Source organism: Magnolia sinica, chromosome 12 (assembly GCF_029962835.1).
Source record: "Magnolia sinica isolate HGM2019 chromosome 12, MsV1, whole genome shotgun sequence".
Lineage (NCBI taxonomy): Eukaryota > Viridiplantae > Streptophyta > Magnoliopsida > Magnoliales > Magnoliaceae > Magnolia > Magnolia sinica.
Window position 1 is genome coordinate 4,069,059 of NC_080584.1, and position 15,538 is coordinate 4,084,596.

At 42.1% G+C, this 15,538-nt stretch overlaps 1 long non-coding RNA gene across 2 annotated transcripts in view; it reads left to right on the forward strand.

The window, feature by feature from the left end:
- LOC131220813 (uncharacterized) overlaps positions 1-10,440 on the forward strand; it is an 84,054-nt gene extending 73,614 nt beyond the window's left edge. For both annotated transcript variants that reach the window (XR_009158833.1, XR_009158832.1), the window contains exon 2: positions 8,979-10,440. This is a non-coding gene — a long non-coding RNA (uncharacterized LOC131220813). The remainder of the gene's footprint in view (positions 1-8,978) is intronic.
- The last annotated feature ends 5,098 nt before the right edge of the window (positions 10,441-15,538 follow it).

Consider the following 15,538-nt stretch of genomic DNA (forward strand, 5'->3'; position numbering starts at 1 on the left):
AAGGGAAATACAATGATGATAGACCAAAAGCTCCAAAAAGATCAGCCACGCGCCCAAGACTCAGCGCTGCTGCGATCCAACGTCACCTGCACGCAACGGTCGTGCATAAGCTTATAGAAAGCTTAGAGGGTGGTGGAAGTGTATGCTCAAGGTGGTAATGTAGTTATGCAGTATCAGAGTAATGCGGAACATGCTGATGAGTGCTAAGAATCTCATTAGCCGTACCAAGGCCATGCGGTGCAAAGAATGATGTCGGCCATACCAAGGCCATGCAATGCGAAATGCAAGTCAAGCATACAAATCCTCATCTAAGTCCACATGTCAATACGGCTCAAATCTGGAATATCATCGGGGTCTAGTACACTCCAAGCCAGATTGCTGCCCCATCGCGCCAATAAGGTGAGTGGAAAAGACCTCACTATCCGCCTGCCAATATCGGGCTCGGCTCGTCAATAGCGGACCCATTCCTCGAGCTGGTCAGACTCAGCCTAGCATTGCCCCCTACTCTCGGGCGGGTAAGGCCGCACCCCCTTCCAACCGACCACGACACAGTGGAAAGCGCAACCGTCTGGTAATCGGCACTCAGCGCTCATGCATCCACTCGGTCTAGGCGTTGGAGCAACCTCCTGGTACCATAAGGGTTTAGGGACTTTCACCCAGGGATATCTATCGCACCCCATGTAGAACAGTATTTCCGATATCCAATCCTGCCAACCACGATACGTCTGTGGAGGCTACGACCCTGATGTCACTAGGGCGTACAGCAACCATATCACACAATGCGAATGCATGAATCACACTATCCAGTCATGCAGCAATCCTGCGCGTATCGTGCGCTCATGTAGGGCAACACCCCCTGTACGGGAGCCCCTAAACCATCTGCCCGAAGGCATATGCTATGATCAGTCATTTCTCATATCAAGCATACGTATGATGCATATGATCATGAATCATGGAACTAAGCATGTTATATAGGATGGATGATAATCATGACAAAGATGGGCCTAGACGGCCTACACATCAGACGTACGAGCCTAACAATGGGCCCTAGGAAAAGTCATAATGCGGACATTTAACCACACTATACTTGCAATGTGGACGTCAAACCACCATTGCTCCCAAGGCATAGCCCTGACGTAAACATCATTACATAAATCATGTTGGGATCGTACATTGCAATGGACCTTAGGTACATCCCATTGTGCCTTAAATACGTCAAATGGGTCATATCATATGGGCCTTCTATTCATCAAGTGGGCCACATCATTGGGCCGCACCAATGGGCCCTATGTGCATTGCAATGGGCCATAACCCGTGGGCCTTAGAATGCATTAAATGGGCCTAATCTCATGGGCCTTATGAGTATCAAATGGGCCACACCAATTGGACCCCATATGTACATCAAGTGGGCCTCAACCCATTGGCCCCATTACGTCTTAATGGACCTCCACCCATGGGCCCCTAATGCATTAAATGGGCCTTATGTATATCAAAGTGGGCCTTGCATATACATCAAAGTGGGTCTCAACCATGGCCCACAAGTGAACTGAAATGGGCCTCCCACCATCAATAAATTATATAATATATATATATATATATATGTAACATATAATATTATATATAATATAATATTGTATATATACATATAACATATAATATTATATATAATATTATATTATATATAATAAATATATACACACCAACACACACGCACCCACACACACGCACACGTACACCCACCCACACAGTGGGCTCCACATTCACAGTGGGCTCCACGTCCACTGTCCAGACGGTGAAACACATATATCATTGTGGACTCCATGTGGGGCCCACCACAATATTTATATTCCATCCAAACCATTGATAAGGTCAAGCAAACCTAGATGAAGGGTGACAACAAATTTCACCTTGATCCAAGACTTCTGTGGACCCAAAAAGGGTTTTAAAGGTAAATGTTCAATCCCACTGTTTCATACGGTGTGGGCCGTCTGAGCTTTAGATCATGTTGATTTTTAGGGTGGGCCCACTTCAGAGAGTGGCCCACCCGATGAACGGGTTAGATGACATACAAACATCAAGGTGGGGCCCACGGCACAGCCGTGGGTGGCTACCTGTCCGCCCGTCCGCTGGGCGCTGGCGCGCAGGCAGCGCCTGCTGCACTTTCTGACACAGCAGCAACGCTGCTGTGTTGATTTTATATATATTTTTTTAAAATTGATTTCTTGAGGTTTTTCACAGGTGGGGCCCACGTCCGATAATCCACTCCGTCCAATGGCCCTCCATGCTTCCAGACAAGCAAAACAAGCCCAATATTGGGCATATTTCAATATCTAGAAGCAATAGGGGATGTTTCAATGGTGAGCGCACTGTTTGCCATGTTATGGCCAGCCTGGAAGTCTGATTGGTCCCATCTTCTGGCTCAACGCCTAAAATAGTCTTGAAAAAAGGAATGGGCGGCATGGATTTAATACATACATCAAGGTGGGGCCTACACAAACGGACCACCCCCATAGCCTTGGAAACAAACTGATATTAGTGTCTTTCCAGCAACGTCCAGCGTCCCTGGACGCTGGACTTTGTATATTGGTTGGAGGTGGGCCCTGCTTAGGTGGACCACCAAGTGATGGATGGCATGGTACTACATATATAAGGTGGGTCCCCACTTATAAATAATTTGGGTAAAATACTTACTTCATGGTGGGGTCCATTCAAGTGGGCCACACAACTTCATTATCATCACCACAAAAAAATAAAAATAAAATAAAAAGGGAGAGGGATAGAGAGTGAGACCGTGTGATGGAGGGACCCCGGCACTATGGGCCCTCCCTTGCACTAAATCATACATCAAGTTGGTCCCATTACATGTGGGGTCCATGGAACTGAAATCCAACGGTGGAGATCCTTTCTCCACTAAAATAGATGGTCTAGATGACCCTAAACATACAAGGAAATAAACATCATGATGGGGTCCATGGAGAATGGCCCCATCATGGAACGATCATGATGATCCAAGTGGGCCATTGGCCACACCTTAGGGTCCAAAGTGAGATCCAAACCATTGATCGGTTGGCCTCACTTGGCCCATCTTAAAAACATTAAAATCTACCCTATAAAAACACCCACCGCTTGATCTTCTTGCTCCCTTGGCTTCCTTAGCTCCTTGTGCTCCTCTTTGATGGAGGAAGATGAAAAATGGATGGTTGAGATGAGAGATGAAGGGGTGGGAAAGGTGGGCCTCACAAATGCAATTTTCTCACCATGGGAGGACCATACGTATGAATTTTGCTATGGGAGAGTTTGAATGAGAGAGAGACTTGTAAGGGAGAGAGAGAGAGAGAGAGAGAGAGAGAGAGAGAGAGAGAATGATGGGTGATGGAGTGATGGATGGGAGAGAGGGATGGGGGTGTAAGAACTTTATGACTTTTTTGGCAAAATGTGTAAGAAAAGCATGGGTTGTAAGAAATTTTTTTGACTTTGGGGCTTGCTTGGAAAAGGGTGAAAGTTGATGTGTACTTGACATGATGGGATTGATGGGATTGATTGATTGATGTGACACCTCGTAGAGATTCTCTCGGGATTCGCACGCGCGGCGTTTCCTCGCACTGAACACTGGCCCACATCTCCCAACCAGAGCATCGCATCAGCGCGCGAGTCGCGGCATCGGAACCGCGGCGACGACGCGGTCGCTAAGGTACGAGTCCTGGGTTGAGTCGACTCGGGTTGAAGGCATGAGAATCCAGGTCGCGCGCAATTACCGATTAAGGGTCGAAGGTTGCCGGAATTCGACCGGGAAGATCGCGGAAGCCTAAGGAAAGGTACGGTCTAGGATACGGGGCTTACAGGAGTGTACGCTTGTAATGGTTAGAGGTGAATCTGATTTAAAACCTCTGATAGTGATATCCGGTACACTCAAGAAGAGTGCACCCGCCACGAGTAAAGCGAAAAAACTGAACCACTATACATGTTTGTGTTTGGAATTATCATTTAAGCACTTGTCTAATTATTCTTAATGTGATTGTTTTATAGAATTGTATATATGTATGATTAGATAGATGCTAAGAATTGATAGGTAGCATATCCCACACACACATGTATAGTATTTTGTATAGACTAGTTAATTCATTAGCATATCATTTGAAGTTTATGTTATTGGACCCTCTATTGGATTGAAAGTCTTAGAATTAATTACCTTACTTAGTTTAAATTGCCATAGTAGTTTAAGAAAGCAATTGTGTGTTAAAAGGCATAAATTTTATTTGGTCATAATCACCCTTATCTGGGACATAATCATTCATTCCATAGCTCCGTCAAGCTTTCGCGCATAGTCGTGGCATCTCACCGCTTAATTTCAGAGTATGTGTATTCAGATGTATGTAACTCTTCACTCGTTGTTTCTGTTGGGGGTCATCGTTTTTTGTCTCATTCATAAATGACTACTTCAGAAAAGTGTGAGTTTATTTTCAAAAAAATAAATCTAATGTATTCACCACATTCGATGTGTGGAAAATAATGGTTGAGAAGCAGACGTGGAAGAAACTAAATGTCCTAAAGAGAGACAGTAGATGCAAATTTACTTCAAAAGAATTCAATCAGTTTTATAAAGATGAATTGATTGTAAGGCACAATACAGTGAGGTACACACCTTAGCATAATGGGATAGAAGAACAAATGAATCATACTCTTTTGGAGAGAGCCCGAAACATGCTCAGTAATGTTGGATTGAGCAAGGAGTTATGGAATGAGACTGTTAATATGACTTATTATATGGTGAATCGATTCCCGTCTACGTTGATAAACTGCAAGATTCTAGACGTGTAGAGTGGTCATAATGTCAACTACTCATAGTTGTAAATTTTTTGATGTGATGCTTACTCTCATGTATAATTAGTTGAGAGAGATAAGCTGGACCAAAGGGTGAAGAAGTGCACTTTTGTATGGTATTGTGATGGATTGAAGGGATGCAAGTTGTATGACTGGATCACTTAAAAAATCATAATTAGCTAAGATGTCAGGTTTGATGAAGATTTATTGTTCCATAAGGACGAACGCAAGAAACTCGAGAAACTAAAGGTCATTAATATCGAGATTAAAAAAAGTCGATATACAGGCAGAGCCTGAGCTGCCCACAGGTGGAGCAGCTACTTTTCAGAAGGAATCCACCGAGATATCGCAAATTACTCGTCAGATACGAAGATGACTCAAATATTGCATTCTCTCTTATTACAGATGAGGGGAATTCGTCTAGCCTCCAGGAAGCACTAGATGGACTAGTTGCTAAGAAGTAGGTGGCGGCCATGTATGACAAGATGAATTCTTTGTATAAAAATAAGACATGCGAGCTGGTGGAGCTTTCGGTGGGGCATAAAGCAATCGGTTGTAAGTGAATTTAAAAGAAAAAAGAATAGATACGATGCGAGATTGGTAGAAAAAGGGTATGTGAAGGAGGGTGCTGACTTCAACAAAATTTTACGTATTTGGTCAAGCAGGTGCCTATCAGATTTTTATTGATGCTAATTGCTCAATATAACTTGGAATTGGAACAAATGTATGTGAAGATTTCTTTTCTACATGGAGAGTTGGAAGAGTAAAGTTATATGAAGCAATCAGAAGAGTTTGAATTAAAGGGGTTAAAGAATAAAGTTTGCAGGTTAAGGAGGTCATTATACAACTTGAAACTGTCGCCCAAGTAGTTGTATAAAAGGTTTGATACTTTTATGTTGGGTTAGTAATTTACCAGAAGTGAATATGATTATTATGTCTATTACAAGACACTAAATGATGGATAATTCTTCGTACTAGTATTGTATGTAGATGAAATTATTATTATTAGCTATAACATGTCAAAGATCGATATGTTGAAGACCCGGTTGTCAAAGATATTTGAAATGAATGATCTGAGGGCTATAAAGAAGATTCTCGGCATAGACATACATTCACAGATACAAAGAGAGGATACAGTTATTATAGGTAGAATACCTTGAGAAGGTATTGGTTAAGTTTGGTATGGAAAAGGCAAAACTAATTAAATACACTTCATGCGGAGCACTTTAGGGTTTCTTTAGATCTATGTCTTACTATAGATAAAGAAAAGCAAGTAATGTATTATGTGCCCTGTTCAAGCACTTTAGGGTTTCTTAATGAAGACAAAGTATATACGAGAAGTGACAAGGAAGTTAGGATGGAAGGCGATTAGAGATGATGATGACATGGTGGAGTAATTGAGTATGAAGATTGAATCCATGGTGGATATTGTAGTCAAATGTCTTCAATCTGACTGAGATAAAGGGTTTGTCGATGCCATTGATAAACCGCTCAATGCCATCAAGAAAATTTGGAAAAAAAATCTCAGTTGCTCACTGGACAGTTTTAGAGTTGCTACGTGATGCCATCGACTGGTCTTTGATGGCTGTCGATGCCATCAAAGGTCCCATCAATGACATGCACGAAAGTATGTAAGTGCACAATTTCTTTCTAATTCTAGTTGTGATAGAGTGTGTGTGTGTGTGTGTGTGTGTGTGTGTGTGTGTGTGTGTAATCAAGATTAGTATATTCTAAGTGAATTATAAGACGTTCATAAGGTGTTTTAGAGCAAAGTTAGGGTTTTTTTTTTAAATTTTTTTTTAGTTTTTTTTTTTAGTTTTTATACCAAAAGAAGACATATTCATACCAAATCGACTATACAAGGACAAGACAAATTTTCGAGCTCCCACAAAATAAGGGAGCCTATCATATGACTAAGCCCTTACGGTTTCTCTTTAACAGCCCCTAACCCAGTTTTATCTAACAAAACTAACCCTTTGATTTCCCTAGGGAGATTAGCCCAGACAAAATAAGCCCAGTTGCCTTCATTGGCATTGGCTAGTCGGGCCAATCCATTCGCCGGACCATTCACCTCCCTAGGGATGTGGCAAAAGGAAAATGAGCTGCCAATAATAAGCTCATCAATCTTCTTACGTTAATGGTCCCAAATCCAACTAGGATGAGAATCCCCATTCACAAGATCAACCACAAATCTGGAATTTAATTCCACTACGACTTTGGAGAGTCCCAGGCTTCTACACATGGAGAGGCCTTGCCACACAGAACGTAATTCCGCTCTGTTGATAAAGCCCACCCCAAACCCCACCGAGAAGCCAAAGATGAGGTCTCCACTTGAATTCCTACAAATCCCACCATGCACCCTCGGATGGGCCTGGGTTACCTCTCGCTGACCCATTAATATTTAGCTTGGCCCAACCATCCTGCGGCCTGATCCACCTCACTACCTCAAAACTTGTTTTCAGCGAGTGTTTGTCCTTATCTGAGCAAAGGGAGACCAACCACCATTTCACCCTGACGATGGTGGCTGCATTGGAGACAGCCTTACCCTCCATCCACATAGAGTTCCTCGCCCTCCAAATCTCCCAAATTATGAGGTTGGGCACCAACTTTCTATGCTCTGCATTGTTGTTCCCACCCAACACAACAAACCACCATTGTTTAAGAATAGCTTCAATCGAATGGGTTTTGAGAAATGATTTTAGGGTTGTTCGGATTAGCAAGTCTATCCAATTCTTCTAATATCGTTTCATAGTGTATTGCTAATTGCTTTGTGCCATGGTTTCTTCCCATGACGGTTTTTCCACGCAACTTTTGTGTTTTGTTTATGTTTAATTTCGTCTTGTTTGACTGCATTTGGGTTTGCTTCTGCGCAATCCCCAACATTAAGGAACAATTAATAGGGGCATTCCAACGGACAAACTAAATCCAAACCCGCACACCATTAAACTACCCATGTCACCCCACGGATAGGGGTGTCAAACGGGACGGGTTAGGGCTGTGTCGAGCTCTATCCAAGCCTTTCCTGCAATTTACAACATAGGCCCAAGTTTGGCCCAAGCTTATGATAAGCTAAAATAGTCTAGCTTAAAATTTTTATGCTAGCCTTAGGCCAAGCCCAAGCCTCAGAGAGAGAGAGAGAGAGAGAGAGAGAGAGAGAGAGAGAGAGAGAGAGAGAGAGAGAGAGAGAGAGAGATGGGGGTGTGGGTTAGAGAATGGAAAACTAAGAGAAATAGAGAAATGAGGGAGTAGGTTGGAGCTTGAAAGATGAGAGAGCATGGTATGGCTATCAATGGGCCCGACACAAGATACCTGAAATTAAAATTTTGAATAGGCCTAACTCATCAGGCCCAGCTTAGACAACTCAAAACCCAAGCTGAAGTAAAGTGGGCTCATCGCTTACTTAGGCTCACAACCAACTTAAGCCCACTTAGGCCCACTGTAGAGCCCAACAATGACATAGGCCTATAGTCTACCTTAGGGACCAACATATACTAAATTTTTTTACTATTTATTTATAGATTTTGGAGTCTAAATCAAAATTTACAAATTGCTAATTTTGAAAGATATGGAGGTTAATTTTAAAATGTAATTAAAGATATAAGGAGTTTATTTAGAGATGTAATTAAGATGATTTTCTATATTCATTTTACTATTTTAAGTGGATTAGCATTCTTCTTTTTCAAAGAAAGGTGGGAGCACACCACCTAAGTTTTATTGAATTAGAAAGGCTTTACAACCATTCGGGTGGGCCAATTTGAGGCCACACCTATCATATAAGCAAAGCCAAAACCTAAAGACAACTATGCCTATACATCCAACCCTCCGGTCTCCTGAGATGCGCGGAGACGAAACTGAAACTATCCAACAGGCCCACCAACTGTACTGAGACCTTCAAGCACCGACGGGAAGGCCCCATCAATCGAAGGATGCCTGGACTTCGAACAGCAGTCAGCTCATCTTGACTACACCTAGACCCAGCCGGTCTAAGAGGAGAGTTCCCCGAACAGAGAGCAAGTTTGGAAGCAAACTGAAAAAGTTGGTGCTGTTGGGATTTGCTTCTTAATCTGGCCAGCCCATCCGCAACTCCATTCGTTTCTCTACGCAAAAAAGAAATCCTCAAACTAACCTTTCTTCTAAAATGTGAAACTCTGGGCCAGACGTACCAGAAGATCCACCCCGGGGTGCTATCCTAGTTGAGCAATCACACAAAGCTCTTGGAATCACTCTCCATAACAATTCGTGAGAAGCATCTAGCAACGGCGATGGAAAGGCCATCCAACAGTGCCCTAGCTTCGGCCTTGGAAAAAGGGCTACCAGTGCTTTGCCTACCCAAAAAAAAAAATGGTGGATCGCTGGTAGCTGTCTGGTTTCCACATCTAGAATTTCGTATTAGCTGTTGCGCAGTTGTTGAGGTGGAGCTGCTGCTTGTTTGATGCGGTTCGTTGTCAGACTACAGTGCAATGGCAATTTTGTTGTCTGTTGGCCGGTGCGGTCTCTGTCGTGAGGGCGGCATTGTCTGTGACTTGGAATAGCATCGTCTGTGCTTCGCTATGGCCTTACTATCTATCTGAATCCTCTTTTATCATGGAAAAAAGAAAGACTCAAAGATCAGGAGCTCAGTTGGATGTTGTTGGGACTGTTTCAAGGCCTGAAAATTGGGCAATGCTAGATTCCCAAGCAACCAGCAATGTCTTGGAATTTTGTTTAGCGAGTACAAAACAGGTGAAGGGGCTGGGATCATTCTGTGTGTTGAGGAGTGGCTGTTGAACAAGTTTTTCACATCCTCCCGCTTAGCTAATGCCATCAGTGAGAAGGGCTAGCTATGCGAAGAAGGTACTCTCTATATATGGTGGTTATGTTTGTGGAGATCCTGCATTGTTTCTTTTGTCATTCTACTGTTGGCCGCTGTATAGGTTGAGTTTGCGGACGCAGATCTTGCCGATGCTCTATTGGGTGCCCAAAGTGTTGTTGGTTTTTCATGTTGCCTTAGCCCTTGATGCAACAAGGGTCTTGATGGGTGTGAAGAGGAGGTGGTAGCAGTTTTATTGGATTGGTGGAGATTGATGGATTTGGCAGGCTGTTTTGTGACTTTGTTTGAATGCTTCAGGGTTTATTATTGTGGATTGTTTACGGGATGGCATGCTTAAGGCAAAGGTGCTGTGAGCTTGGGGTGCCTGAGGCTGGTTTGGTGTGGCTGAGAAAGGTTTTTTGGGCATGGCCCTGTCCTTGTTTGTCCATGTTGCGGCTTTGAATTCTTGTCCTCTTTGGTTTTATGCTGTATAGTGGGTTTATGATAGGCAAAGGCTGTTTATTAGTTTTTTGTGGCACCCACCTGAATGAATGTATAACTATTGTTGTTTTGAGTAACAAATTTATACATGTGAGCTCCCACCCTTTATCCAGAAAAAGAAAAAAAGGTCAACTATCTATGAATGATTTAGAATCAATCTCTTAGTTGGAAAAATTCTCATTAGAGATTCACTTAAGAGTCTATTAAAAAAATGAAAGTGGTGCAGGAGTTGGTCATTCTAATATTTTTTTTAAGTGTGAGTTTTTCTTAAATATCATGAGAGAATAAATTTGATATTAATAAAGTTCTCCCCCTTCTCTATTCTAATATTCTTATGGGTGTACTTTTGTTCATTTCCTTGTAATTTGGGTGTCAAGATCTCGTTAATTTAATAATTAGATTAAACTATTTTAATATCAAAGAGGGTGATCCTTGGGCAATTATCAACTCTATATCATATTCTAATGGCTTCAAATGAGGCGATACATAAGAGTTTGTGCAAGCAATCCAATTGACCCACACACTAACAAAAGCTATAGCATAGAGAAAAGTTGGAGCATGCGCACACATAGAGGAAGTTACTTACTAAGGTCCTGACTAATAACAAACAGCTTCAGCTTATGAAGTCACTAATAGTTGAGTGCTTTAATTGTTGGAATGTAACAAAGAATTCAAAATTGACATAGAAATTTCAGAAATGATGAAAAAAATCCATAGAATCAAAAGAAAGATTAACATTTGAAGTGATTGATACATTAACATTAAACCTACACTTGAATTCACCAATAGATTCGTTGATAGCGATAGTCAATTGATAGACATACAAATAAGTCTCAACACTCAAATTGAATAATAGGCTGGCTAAGCAGGCAAGCTATTGTATACTATCCAAACCCAACCCATATAATAAGCGAGCTTAATTAATTTTAAGTCCAAGCCTAGCTCTTGGCCTAATACTCTAGCCCAATTCGACTGGCCAGCTTCTTCTACTTCTACTTATATATATGTGTGTGTGTCAGAAAAAAGGATTTACAGCGCCTTCGGGCGGGCATCACAAAAAGGCCAATGCCGCACTTCGACTGGCCAGCTTGACCCATTGACAGCCCTACCCATAGAGCGTCCACGTTGGACCTACCCCTTCATGCCGCAGGTTTTTTGGGTGGAACGGAAGGAAGCTGTGCTGTACGTACGGTGCAACTGTGCATACTTTTCCAATATCCAAGCCACTCATCACATGGGACCCAATATTTGGATGCTTCCTCTGAAAAGCCAGTCATTTTGCCCAATCAGTTGGTCATGATACATGTACAAGATATATACAGCGTTGAGAGGACTCGACCAACACTCAAATTGAAATTATGTGGGGGCCATCTGATGATGGAGCCCTCTTCATTTTTGAGAAGAGGCAACTTTCAAAGGTTCCCATGTTTGGCGTGGATAGAAAGTGTGTATATATCTTATATAAATAGGAGAGGCTGGTCTGAAGCGTTTTTCCTTCTTCATGGTAGCCGTAGTATTTTGTTTTTTTCCCTTTGTGTTCGCAGATTAGGTGATATGATAGGTGAGGCCGGTGTTTTTGTGGTGCCCACCTGAAAGTCTGGCTTGTACATCCCCCGTTCAAATTATCAAATTATAGGCCCGTGATCCCTCGGATAGATGTTGTTAGGGTGAAGGTATATTTCATTAGTGATTCTACGGACTATCATAGATTCTTGGAAAACGAATATATCCTTCCTTTTAGTGGTATGTTTTGCAAAACCCTAACCCTAACTTTCATTCTCTATCTCCCTCAAAACAACATAAATCGAGATGTAAAACCCTAACCCAAACCCTAACTCTCATTCAATATCTCCCTCAAAACTAACATAAATCGAGATGCAATACCCTAACTCTCATTCTCTATCTCCCTAAAAACTACATAAATCGAGACGAAAAACCCTAACCCTAACTCTCATTCTCTGTCCCTCAAAACTACATAAATCTAGATTACTGACGTTGATCTGAATGACTTCACGGTAGATGAAAACCCTTATATTGGAAGATTCAACCTTCAATCAGCGGCCTGCAAGTAGATGGTGGACCAATTTGAGATGGGTTTACATCAATCTCAAGACCTTGATGTAGAATGGATGGTGTTGATTGACTATACACCAAATTATGGTGTATCGCACCGGCCAAAGGCAGCATTGGAGTTGGATGTATGAGATCTAGAGCTTGTAATTTAAAGAGATGCTCTTAATGTGGAATGGACGGTGGCGATCTTATGAGGAAAAAAATTCTAGATAACTGACAAACCCACCAATTCAGCTCGACTCGGTGCAAACTCAGTCCACCGGATTTCTCTTTCTCTCTTCGTTTTCTGCTCGTTGGTTTGATCTCTCATTACCTATTCCGATGGGTTTTTATAGAGTTCTCTCTCCGGTTCCAGAATCTGAGTTACTGATCGGATCTTGGTTGAAATCTGCTGATCAGACGTTGATCAGGTAGGCCTCACAAAGGTAAGCTTTGATTTCAAATCAGTTCTTATCCAAGAATTACCCTGGGTTTTCTTGATTGGAGAGGATGGGTGGCATACATACCGGCAATTCCACACAAAACATAGATTTCGACAACCCGCTGCTTCTGGACGGTTCAGATGATCAAGACGGAACTTGGGGACACAGAATTTCAAGGGTCTAGATCTGTTTTTCCGGTGGGTGCTGCAGGGAAAGAATTTCAAAAATCCCGACGCAAACGGATATAACAGCGTCGAAAACGGATAGAACAACGTTCTGGTCTTCCTGTAATTCAACATGGATTCGAAGATCATCCAGATTGTGATTGAACAGTCTGGATTGATTTAGATCTCCGTCGTTCCCAAACTTTCCTTCATCACTGTAACTAAAACACAGGCATCCATACATTTATTTTTATTTTTTATTTTTACAACAAAAAGAAAATATTATATTGAAACCTTTATACTAGAATTCAAACCTTTAATAGTAGAAACAGAAAACCAAAACAACACCCAAGATAAAGAAATTCAAACCATACTTATCAGATACTAGTTGTGATAGAAAAGAACTACTCTCGCTTCTCTACCACCAGAGTCACGATCCCGAGATGGGAATTCATGGAAAAACAAAGGACAGAAAAAGCATAGCAGACCCAAATGAGAAAATTGCGAAAAGGGCTATGAGAGAGAGATATTTGGTGTATGTGTTGCTACGAAGCCCGACAGAGAGATACTCCATAATCCCGGCGGCAGAAAGCAACACTGTAGTTGTTGCTGCTTTGCGTATGGCCTTTTGGGTTTTCTTCTTCTCTTCCATATCTCCTGCTGCTTTGGTTATGGCCTTCTGGATTTTCTTCATCTCTTTCATATCTCCTTCTGCTTTGGTTATGGCCTTTTGGGTTTTCTCCTTCTCTTCCATATCTCCTTCTGCTTTGGTTATGGCCTTTTGGGTTTTCTTCATCCCTTCAATGTCTCCTGCTGGTGGTGGAGGAAGCAGAGGCTCAATCTCGAGGAAAGGATCTGGATTTTTGATATCATCGGCCATTGTTTTTTTGGTTGGAGAAGGATAATGGGAGGAGATAGCTTCTAACTATGGAAGAGAAAGGACGGTGGGAGATGGTGTATTTAACCACGGGCGTGTCCACTTGCGTGAAAAAAGCTACGTGGCATCGTTGAGCGACGTCAGATGAGAGTCATCACTTGCAAATGCCATGTGTGATGATGTGACCATTTAGATTGCAAGAAATAGTAGTTTCATCTTTCTCTCAAGAGGGGTTGGTACGGCCCGGACGCAGATTCGCTGCGAATGGCTGGACGGTGTGGATTTTTAAAAAACATCACGGTGCCCCGTCTAGCTTCCTGGCGCTTTAACTTACTACGAAAGTGCAGGAAATCCCGTCCGTGCAGCCCCGGCCTCACGCAAGCCGGTTCGGCCCTTACGGTGGGGCCATCTTGATGCATGTATTCCATATCCAATCCGTCAATCCGTTTTTCCATCTCATTTTAGATCATGAGCCCAGAAATGAAGCAGATCCAATTTTCAGGTGGACCATTGATTAGGAAGCAGTGTTTCTTGAACGATCTACCATTAAAAACTTCCTAGGGCCCACCTTAATGTTTCGGTAATGTTTCTTTAACATCCAACCTGTTGATAAGGTCACATAACCTGGATGATGGAGAAAAAATATATATCAGCTTCATCGAAAACTTTCATGTTCCAATAATGGTCAATCACCGCTGTTTCCTTTGGTGCGGTCCACCTGATATTTTTGGGCTAATGCTGTAAAATGACACGGAAAAGGGATGGGCATATGCACCTGATGTCCTCCCCTTTCCTGCGTTATGTCTAACTAGACACGTGCGCACCTAGCATAGCCGTTCACTGTAGCCCAGATTTTCTGATGATGAGTTTACAGGAGCGAATTGCGTCCTGCCCCTGCCTAGATGGATTTCGGTCTAGGCTGGGGCTCTGTGGGGCCCACCGTGGCGTATGGGTTTTATTGACGCCGTTCATTCATTTTTTCAGATCATTTTACGCTATGACCCCAAAAATGATGCAGATCCAGTGCTAAAGTGAACCACACCACAGGACCAACGGTGATAATGATGTCCACCGTTGAAACATTCTTTCAAACCACCGTGATGTTAGGAAAACACAAATTTCAGCTTGATCTAAAACTTCCGTGGCCTCCGCTACTACAAGGTGACGTTAGTCTCATTAACGGTTTTGATCATTAGAAAGTGGCCCCCACTGATGAAAATGAACACTTGTAGCAGATTGCAAGTTCCAGGTGTTCGACCCCTACTATTTATTAATTAGCCTTTGATTGGTTCAAATTAAATATCCTAGAACATACCATTTCCATTGACCATTTGCACCCATTAGAAAATGAAAAGATAAAAAAGAAGAAAAAAAAAAAAGCAAGTGGGTCGAGTAGCCTATCTACGTTCAGGATAAAAGGGGAAGATGCACGCTGGATCAACCCTACCCTATTTACTATAACTTAGGGTCCACCAGGCGGTTAACTTCCAACCTTTCAATCCATCAAATAGGTTAGCCTCATCACAATTATCGCCTTTTGTAAAAATTAGATATAATGATTCATCTATTTATTGGCTAGAAAATATATATTGCCCGTAATGTGGCCCATAATATATGTAAAAAATGATTGATTTTGGCACCAAGTTAGCCTTATTTTGGGGCGAATCCACAAGAAAGTTGGATTTCATGTCTACTTAAACTATTAGAAAGTTATGTGTTATGTAGAAGGTTTTGTCGCTGAGGTTATATATATATATATATATATATAGAGAGAGAGAGAGAGAGAGAGAGAGAGAGAGAGAGAGAGAGAGAGAGATTTCGTGTGCTCTTTCTACCCATGCCATGAATAAAAAAATTCAAACAGTCCACGTGATATGTGACACTCCGTGTA